The 9,806-nt window shown below is 39.0% G+C and overlaps 1 pseudogene; it reads right to left on the minus strand.

Annotated features, from left to right (window-relative positions):
* Positions 1-835: 835 nt before the first annotated feature.
* Positions 836-6,704, minus strand: LOC122341382 (annotated as a pseudogene).
* Between the last annotated feature and the right edge of the window lie 3,102 nt (positions 6,705-9,806).

Below are 9,806 nucleotides of genomic sequence, written 5' to 3' on the forward strand. Positions count from 1 at the left end.
AAACTTCCTTGTAGGTAGATGTTAAAATGGCGGATCAAGAGAGAGCAGTCAGGTTAATTATTCCTTTAATAAGAAGCGACGCTTGAGTCACACATATAAAGTAAAACGTAAACAACTTCTTCCGCCAAAGGGAGAACGAATCCATCCCAAAAACCCACGAGATTGAGTGACTTTCACCTATCCTACAACAAGTGCATCTACAAGATTTGGGTTGGCACGACATAAGTCTGTAATACTGTGTGGCACTGGAGCGTGTTTTACAGGGAGTCCTCTGCACAGCCAGGTACTGAAACGATAATCCAGAAGATATGTCCTTGCCTGCTCTGTGGAAGATAGAGCCTGACAAAATCATTAGAAACGATTCACACGCAGGCAAACGTTTGACCTTGCCTTCCAGCGTTATTTGCTCGTGCTGAGTTACTTCCGTTTTAAAACAACCGTGTCTGTTTATGAAACACTTTTTCATTTAATAAATTCAGCTTAATTTCTCTGTCTGTAATGCCACGCGAGTGATCGCGAGTTGGCTACCGCTTTTTTTTAATCAAACAAAGTAGCCTATAATAAGATTTCACCAAAGTTTTTCTTTTCTAAAAATGGCTTTTCTTAAACTCAGAGCTCTCCTTTGTAAATATCAGCTATCAGCATAAGGAACGAGGTTCACAACAAACACAGTAAGTCTTGCTGGTTCAGTCCATATCTTGCTCAAAAGCCATATAAGTTATACAACATAAATGTGACAAAAATGGTCATGCTAGGAGGACCTGCGCCCTCTCTGTGTATTTTCAGCAGTACTCTGTCCTAGTTGTCCAGTATGGTGGGGTTGAAGCAGGATTATTCAGTTGCTCACATCACAGGGCAGCGTTGGTCTGCTTTGCTCCTGCAATGAAGTGATGTACCACAAGTCTTCTGGCACGCCCAGCTTCAGGATCTTCTGCTCGATGCGCAGTTTCTTCTCAATGGTCCTCCTCTTGAACTTAAAACTCGATGATGGTTTTGGTGTAATGGTTCAGAGCCGTGACTGCTGAGTCCCATGCAGGTGCCAAACGAGCCCCACGCCAGACTGACAGAAAGAAGTAGAGGATAACAGATAATAAGTTACCATATCAACCATTCTCACCATGCATTAAAAGTCCTGTGAGACTCACAGATAGGACCAGCTGTAGTCCCACTGTCTTGGGTCTCCAGTCTTCTGACCCCATCTGGACAGCCAGCTGGGAAAGCTGTGGTGAACATCATATGAGCAACCATCCCGAAAAGGCCTAGGCACAGAAAACGAGCGGTCGTTATTGCCTTTATCCTCAAGGTAGTCGGATAGTTTCAAGCCAATGAGTATACAAAAAATAAACTCTGGTCCAGTGTCAAAAGCAACTGAGAAGCAGGGACTAACTCCTTAGTGCTTTTTAATGCTTTTATTTGATTATAGGTTTAAACCTACTACACATTAAATGAAACAACAATTTATACTTTGGCTAAAAACTCAAAATGATTATTAGAGTTCCCACAGAGATGCTAATACGCACATATGCCTCACATGCAGGTGCTGCTGTGCATCGAGTGTGTTGGTGAGCATCACAATCATCGGGATTAGTGCAAATATAGGGGAGGGAGGATGGTCTCCGCTGGCACATGTCACGTACCAAAACCACTAACCCCACACCAATCCGATTACAGCACAAACCACCAAATCCCCACGCTGTTGGGACAGAGCGCTCATTCGACAGCACAGCTTCCCTGTCCAGAACAACCTCTAACGCCTCGCAAAACATCCTTCTCTTTGGTCATTTTTCCTTTTTTTATTGTGTTTTGGTAAAAAGTATTTGCTTTAGCCAAGCATTTTTTTTTTCCCAAAGAGAATATTTATGCTTAAATTAGCAAACCATTTTAGTTTAAATTTGTTTTGAGCATATACAAAAAAAAATAGAGTGATTTATACAGTGATCACACTTTATATTAGGGTCTCACTACATACATTTTTGCCTTCATTAGCTACTTAATATTAATATTTAGTGAAGGTGGTTGTTAAGTTTAGGTATTGGGTAGGGTTAGAGACGTAGAATATGTGCTTTATAGGTGCTAGTAAACAGACAATATAATAATAAGCGATAACAATGCATCTAATTATCTGTGAGAATTGGTCCATTTGTCAACGTTAGCCTGTTTTTGTTTAAGGAGCTCTGAAATGTTTTTATTTAAATGCACAATAAATAAATCAAAACTGAGTGCAGAACAAAGCTGGCTTTTGCATCTTGCCTTCAGGTCTATGTGTGACACCGCTCGCTTTGATCTCCGTGGCATCTCTGACCATCACTGCTCTCTGTAAAGTGTTGGGAACATATGGAGTGGTGGTTGTGCTGTATAATATCTCATCTCTGTTTCACAGCTGGGGCTGACTGGCGGGAGTTGAACGAGGCAGGTTTTTTCTGTAATGAGCATTCAGAGGACTACCAAAAGTTCCTCTGTCTGTATGTGAATGCTGGATAAATGGATAAATATTTGTTGCAGCAATTTATTACTGTTTTTGCATCAATTTAAGTTCAATTTTACTTAAAGTTAGGTGCTGTAATTATAGGAAATTATTTTCAGAGTAATGCTAAATAATTTTCATAGATATAGGGCCTAATGTACTGAGTTTTCAAGAAATTTTCTGTTTTATTTCAGTGCATTAAAAGTCACAGTTCCTATAAACATGATATTTTGTCTTCATTTACTCACCACCAGGGATGTTTTAAAATAATAAACCCTATATTATATACACTGGTGGCTCTTTACACAGTTCAGAGCTCAACGCCATCGAACTAAGTCCCTTAATAGTTCATCATTTTACCTGAGAGAGCGGTGCACAGTGCAGCGAGGGCATTGAGCTTGAGTCTGTTTATCAAGTTAAAACAGGACACATCTCTATCACACATCAGAGCTCCTCCGATGAACAGCAGACCAATGTACAGACACTCAGCCACGAGTACACAGCCAGAGCACTCCTGAGTTCAAGAGAGAGACAGAGAGAGAGAGAGAGAGAGAGAGAGAGAGAGAGAGAGAGAGAGAGAGAGAGAGAGAGAGAGACAGAGAGAGAGAGACAGGAGAGAGTGGAGAGAGACAGTAGAGAGAGAGAGAGAGAGAGAGAGAGAGAGAGAGAGAGAGAGCAGAGAGAGAGAGAGAGAGAGAGAGAGCAGAGAGAGAGAGAGAGAGAGAGAGCAGAGAGAGAGAGGGAGAGAGAGAGAGAGAGAGAGAGAGAGAGAGAGAGAGAGGAGAGAGAGGGAGAGAGAGAGAGAGAGAGACTAGAGAGGGGAGGGAGAGAGAGAGAGGAGAGAGAGAGAGACAGTAATCAGTAATATCAGATCATTCGTTAAGGTTACTATGTTACAATTGATTCTTGTTCATATGAATAACATGTAACACTTGTTACTTACCCACCTCTTTCATGATCTGGTGCGATCTCTAAAAAGCTCCTACAATTAAACCCTAAAAACAGAGAAAGCTTTGATAAACACTTGCTACTGCATGGAGACAAAAGGGATTCACATTCAATAACGATGAACAACAATGCACTGTAAAAAAATGAAAAGATTAACTTAAAATTTCAAGGTAAACTACCGCTGCACACAGCTTTTGAGCTCACTCAACCCAAGCCACTGATTCAAGTTACATGTCTGTTTTTGATCAGCTAACTCACTTTATTATCCTGAGCATTAACGTAACAAACTTTTGTTCCTTGGAAGATGTCTTTTTTTTGTTTTTTACGATGACAAACTTCAATGGATTGGTTAATCGAAGCAGTCAACATTGTCTTTGTTTGCAGGACAACTCACAAGACTAAGATATCCAGAGAAAAGACATAGTCTAGGCCTCAAAACCAGACACGCTAACAGGCAAGAGCGGTGACAACCAACACCTTTTAAAAAAGATCAGCTCTCTACATCAAAATACACCAATTAACTTCACTGACAATGATAAAAACACCAAAAAAAGTCTAAATGAAATTAGTAAACAGCAAAATGATAATCCCATAACAGTAACATGCATGATTTATTCATGCTGCAATGCGTGTTAGGATCTCACAAAGCCTTAACGGACAACTAAGTTTGACTAGTTAGGACAACATTCAGGGTGATTTTGTTGGTCTGACCAGGGTTTTAATGCAGTTGAATGAAAATAGCATTTAGTATTTGTGTGTTTTAGTAAATGCTAATGTTCGACATGTTAATTCATGTTTTATTCTCATCATATGTAAACAAACGCTGCTGTGGACGTGGTCTGAACCCCACAGAGAGAGAGGAGTTGAGTTTAAGAAAGGATGCTGATGAAGGAGCACATCACAATGAAAATTAGGCAGTGGGGTGTTTACTTTCATATTCAGATCAATCAGAGAGGTTTCTAAAGGTTTGTTTTAAAGCTCCTACAAATTCTTCCTGCTTCCTTTTCAGCCCGTTTAATTACAAAAGTGCATGAATCCATTGGCTCTATTCATGGTATTTTGTGTGCTGACCTTTCTTCTCCATTGGCTAACGGTAGCACATTCTGGGAATTGGTGTCAGCGGACCATGTTTTAGGAGCAGCATTAGCCTTAAGCTCGACACAGACATGGTTCTCACCTGCTCATGTTCAGTCATTTAGTACCTGTCTCTCTGAATGATTTCAGGAACAGGACAGGATGTCAATGTAAGTCTGATTTGAAGATTCTTCTGTTTCAGAGGGGCTTTCAGAGTCTTCAGAGTTAAAATCTTCGCTAGTTGGCTAGAAATGTGGTCTACCAATTCTTCCAAACCATCAAAGTCTGGATCAGTGGGCACTGCCTATTGTACCCAAAATAGATGAAGATAGCGAAGTTGGCATTGGTCTTTCACCTGGGCTGACGGTGACCATTTTTGATACAAGGGCTCTCAGATGGGAGCTATTTGACTCTTGGTGTGGGAATCGCCATGCTGGTTCAGTGCTAGAGTTCTTTAGGAGTGTTTTGCCTCCAATTTAATGGACAAGATGTTTGATACTCTTCTGGCATGTCCGTGTTCTGTTCTGGGAACTGTTTTAGAAGGGCCCCTACTCACTAGGTCTTGTGGTTGAAAGTGTTGAAGTGAGCCCCCTGAACGGTTTTCTGACTCCTCATGTTGGTTGTTTGTGGTTTTAACACTCCTAATGTTTTCTCTCATCTAAGAGCTGCATAATTTAAGTTTATCATCTGTAAGAGGTTCCTATAGTGTGAACATGTGAAAGGAAACATGACTTTAGTTCACTGAATAAGTTCCTGATACGGCATAGTTTATTATTGCTTTTTTCCTTGAGGGAATTCATATGGGCTTCAGACGGGTGTTACACCTGGACTAGTCCTCATAGTGTCATCTACAGTCTAAAAACAACATCTTGTTCCTTTTCCAGAGAACCTGAAGGGTTACATACATGTGTTAGATTGAAGTACATGCAGAGATTACCATAAACCAAGAATAATAACAGTACCATGAAAACATTATTTATTGTTACGTCATTTTAAACATTTATTGTGATGTATTACCAAAAACACAGATGTATTAGCATTAATCAATCCAAAAAGGAGTGTTATTCGTTGTTATTTTATATTAACTAATGCAGCTCTAAAGTCTGAGGACCGGGACCTTGATTGACAGGCGATCTGTCCAATCACAATGACAAACAGATCAGGACGGACTTGAACTTGAAAAATGGTGTACTGACATCTTTCCGCCAGTTAATATGCATTACCTTCCGATGTTCATTCGTGTTTATTTCATGCTATATTAAAAATTAAGGTGTGCAGTCGGTTAAAGTGCCTCTTCACAACACTGCCCTGCAACAAGTCCTGCACATGACATGTAAGAAAACATAGTAGGCTACTTTGTGTGCGTGATTCACTACTATGTTTTATTTACTAATTCGTTTCTGTTTTTTTCCTTGCATGTCATGTGGGGGCTCCGTGATAAAGAATCGTTCACCCCAAAAATACATTCTTACAAAAATACGATATGCTGTGTGGGAAACCAAACAGTTCTCAGACTTCCATACACGCGTTTTTTGTTACTATAGAAGGAAACAGTGATAAACTGACGGTTTGCTTACCAACATTCTTCAAAATATCTTCTTTTTGTGTTCAACAAGAAAAAATATACATACAGATTTAGAGAACCAACCGAGGGTGAGTAAACGCTGATAAAATTTTAATTTTGGGTTAACAATCTACATAAGCTCATTAACTGATGAAAACAAACACACATTTATTTCTCAGCTGAAAAATGAACTACTCCAAATGTTCTAGTACTGCTGAGTATTTGGGGAAGAAACAGTCTAAACATGCTTTCACTTTTAGTAGTGGAAAATTCTCTTACTATATTCTCCTAACTACTACCCTCTTGTGCAGGCAGTCCAATCATGACAAAAGATCCAGTGATGCTGTCTTACCTATCAAGTCCACGGTTTGCTCGCAGGAGAACCAGATTCCTGCGTGGAACTTCCTCGCGAGAACTTCTCCTCTCCGGTCTCGTAAATGTACTGCACCAGGCGCGTGTCGTTGATGTTGGTGCTGTTAAAGCGGATGCAGCACGTCTGCTTTGACTCTTTGACCGCCCCATGCAGAAAGGCTTCACCACCTTCCTGGTTCCTCACACCGGTAGCTGATTGTGACGGCCGAGACGTGCCAGGGCGAACGCCGCGAAGTTGAGCGTGAGAGCCAGGGATGCTCTCTGAGCAGGCTGTATACCCATAGTGCTCCGGGAGGCACGAGGAGACAAGCAATCCTGGCTTCGAGGTCCTTGCTTCCAGACATCCAAACTTTCTGCAACTGGTATCTTCAGGGTTATTTGGGTTTTCCTTTCTTCTCCTTGACAGACTAACTGGACGAGCGCAGAGCTTTCAACAAATGACAGCTGTTCTACTTCATGTCTAGCTCTAATGCTATCAGGCTCTTATGTTTCGCTTCTAACCTAGCCTACGGTCCCCTCCCGTCCCACACCATTCCCTCCCCTGCCCTTCCCTGTTATCATTTCAAGGGCAAATTACATGTGAGACCTTGGTTTTGTGCGCCCATCAAACCCGTGAGCTTATTTTCGTGAGCATAGCAATAAAACAGATTATCAATCAGATTACTCTTCAATCTGACGCCAGGGCTGTTTGCCAGCGTCTCCCCAGTTTTCAAGACTTTGCTTTCAATGAAGAGCAACTGATTTTTGAACAACGATGTACAGTCAAGAAAGATAAGGACGAGATCTGTAACGTCTTTGACGCTGTGAAGAAGCTCTAACGTCTGTTTGCGCATTGCAAGAACTGTTACATCGCACACACACAGTTTATATATATATGTGTGTGTGTGTGTGTTTGTGCAAAAAGCAAATCCTATGTGACAGCTGGATGATTGATTCAGGATATTTCATACATATAGGGAAACAGCTGTAGGAAATATGTATAGGGGCTGACAGATGCCATCATAAATGGACTCTATGCTATACATTTGAATTCAACATTTACTATTCGAAAGTTTACAAACTATCAGAGGAGAATAAAGAGATTAGCATCACATTCATATTAAAACGCTTAGATATTTGCTGTTGTTTATGTTTGTGCTTTATAAGTAGTAATAAACAACCAATATGCTAGTAATATGAATGCTAACAAACAAATTGGTGCTTAAAGTGTTACGAAACAAATTTGATTGAAAGATTTTGTTTTCTTCTCCCAAAGCCAGACTAAAATTCATCAGATAACAAAGTTAATTATAACATACTAAACATTAATTGCAACATCAATATAATCTATTCAGCTCTATGAATTAAGTTAAAAATGTATGTGCCTGTCTATCAAAAGGAGACAACAATGTCATTCAAAAGTAAAGATACATTTGGTTTTCATATCACGATAAGATTTCGTTTTATAATAATTGTATTATTATAGGAATATGTTAGCATAACAATTCACATTTAATCTGGCTTTCAGCCTTGCTCATACCAATTAATTTTTTTGCTCACAAAATATAGCCTATATCTGATGAAAAAAAGTTACCATGATTGAGATAGTATAAGTACTTGAAGAGTATTTTTACTAAGAGTATTTAAGAAGAGGTAACACTTTAACTGTTGCTACAACTTTAACTATTAATGTGCTGCTTATTATGTTATTTAGTGAGGTAGTCTGTTAGGTTTAGGTATTGATTAGGATTAGGGATGTAGGTAGGTTATGTAGAATAAGGCATTAATGTGTGCTTAATTACTACTAATAAATGGCTAATATTTTAGTAATATGCATGCTGATAAGCAACTTCAATAGGTGTAAAGATAAAAATAAAGTGTTGAAACTTGGCAAACTTGGAATTATATTTCCAAATTTCCAAGTTGCATGGCTGCATTGTTCTTTGAAAGTCGTGCTTTTGTAATTTGGGAGTTTGATAGCACTTTAATGTTCATTCACTCCTGAACAAAAGCAGCATGAACTGCTAAGTACGTTCCAAAGAAGAAAATGTAGGTAACTGACAACAGGATCTTCTTTAAACAATACAATACAATACAGTTTAGGATTTTTCCCCTAAAGCCATTTCCTATGAACAGGTGACAAAGATGCCTCCTACTAGAGGATAAAGGTTGGAAATATGGGGAAAAAAGGAAATTCACTTTTTACTCAGAGGTGCGGTTGAACAGGAAATGCCAGGACTGGATTAAGGCTCATAATATCAAAGAACAGTGGTGGATGTTTATGTAATATGGAATCCAGAGGTTTATCTGTTTCTGGATATTTCATGCTTTGTCAGAGATATTCATTTTACAGAATGTAATATTTTATTACTTCTACCTACCTACCAGATTTGCTTAAACAAAAAAAAAAAAAAGAAAGAAAAAAAAAGAAAAAATCTGTCCACCACAAAAATATTTCGGAAATCCGTGAAATCCATAATAGTAGTAAATAATAATAAATATGAATAAAAAAAAAAAATACAGATATGTAAATAAAAAAATACGCAGAGCAACAGATTCACAAACATGTTTTCATCACAAAAGGAATGAAATGAGGATTATCTGACATTTGATGAGAACTATGACCTTATAGGACATACTAACCTTTATATACAAACAACTCACTTCTTTCATTGCCGTACATGGTATGGTGAAACCATAACATGCTAAAACTTTGCTACACACTGCATTAGATGCCTGAGGTGCACTGCATTCAATTTTTGCAAAGATTTTAACTTTGACTTTGAAACGACATGCTTTCGTTAAAGGAGAAAATGTGCAAAACAACCAAGCATAACTATTAATTAAAGATGCTTAAAAGTAAAACACTGAGCAAAGTTAATTAGTCACGATTTGATCCGGTTTAACTTTTAAATGTCCAAACCTGTTTTGCGATGAGCTCGCGCACTGCACGTTGCTTTCATACGTTCGTTTCAGAAATAATCCTTCAATATCTGCGCATGAGGTTGAAGTTAAAGTGCATGGGCAGAGATTGCAATCAGGACCACGCTGCCCACTTGATTGCGCTTTTGCTGCAGCTTCCTGGAAGAGGCAGCTGAAGCATAAAACTGCTTTTATGTAATCCTTACCTGCATATCCTCCAATGCATGCTAGGCTTAATTGCTTTTGTGCTGTTTATTCTGTGCTGTAAAAGACGGCGTAAGTGTTGGCAACATGATGAAGAAACGTTCCGGGTTTTTATCCACGTGAAACAGTAAATTAAAGAGCCGCTGTCTGTAACATGCGCAATGTTTCCGCAGTAATTTTGAAAATTACAATGTCAACATTGGATAATCCAGTTAAATGGCTGAATACAACTGATTACATAAATCAGATTTGACCTCTCTCTTTGAGCCAAGCCGCAGA

This window comes from Puntigrus tetrazona, chromosome 3 (assembly GCF_018831695.1).
Source record: "Puntigrus tetrazona isolate hp1 chromosome 3, ASM1883169v1, whole genome shotgun sequence".
NCBI classification, from domain to species: Eukaryota; Metazoa; Chordata; class Actinopteri; order Cypriniformes; family Cyprinidae; genus Puntigrus; species Puntigrus tetrazona.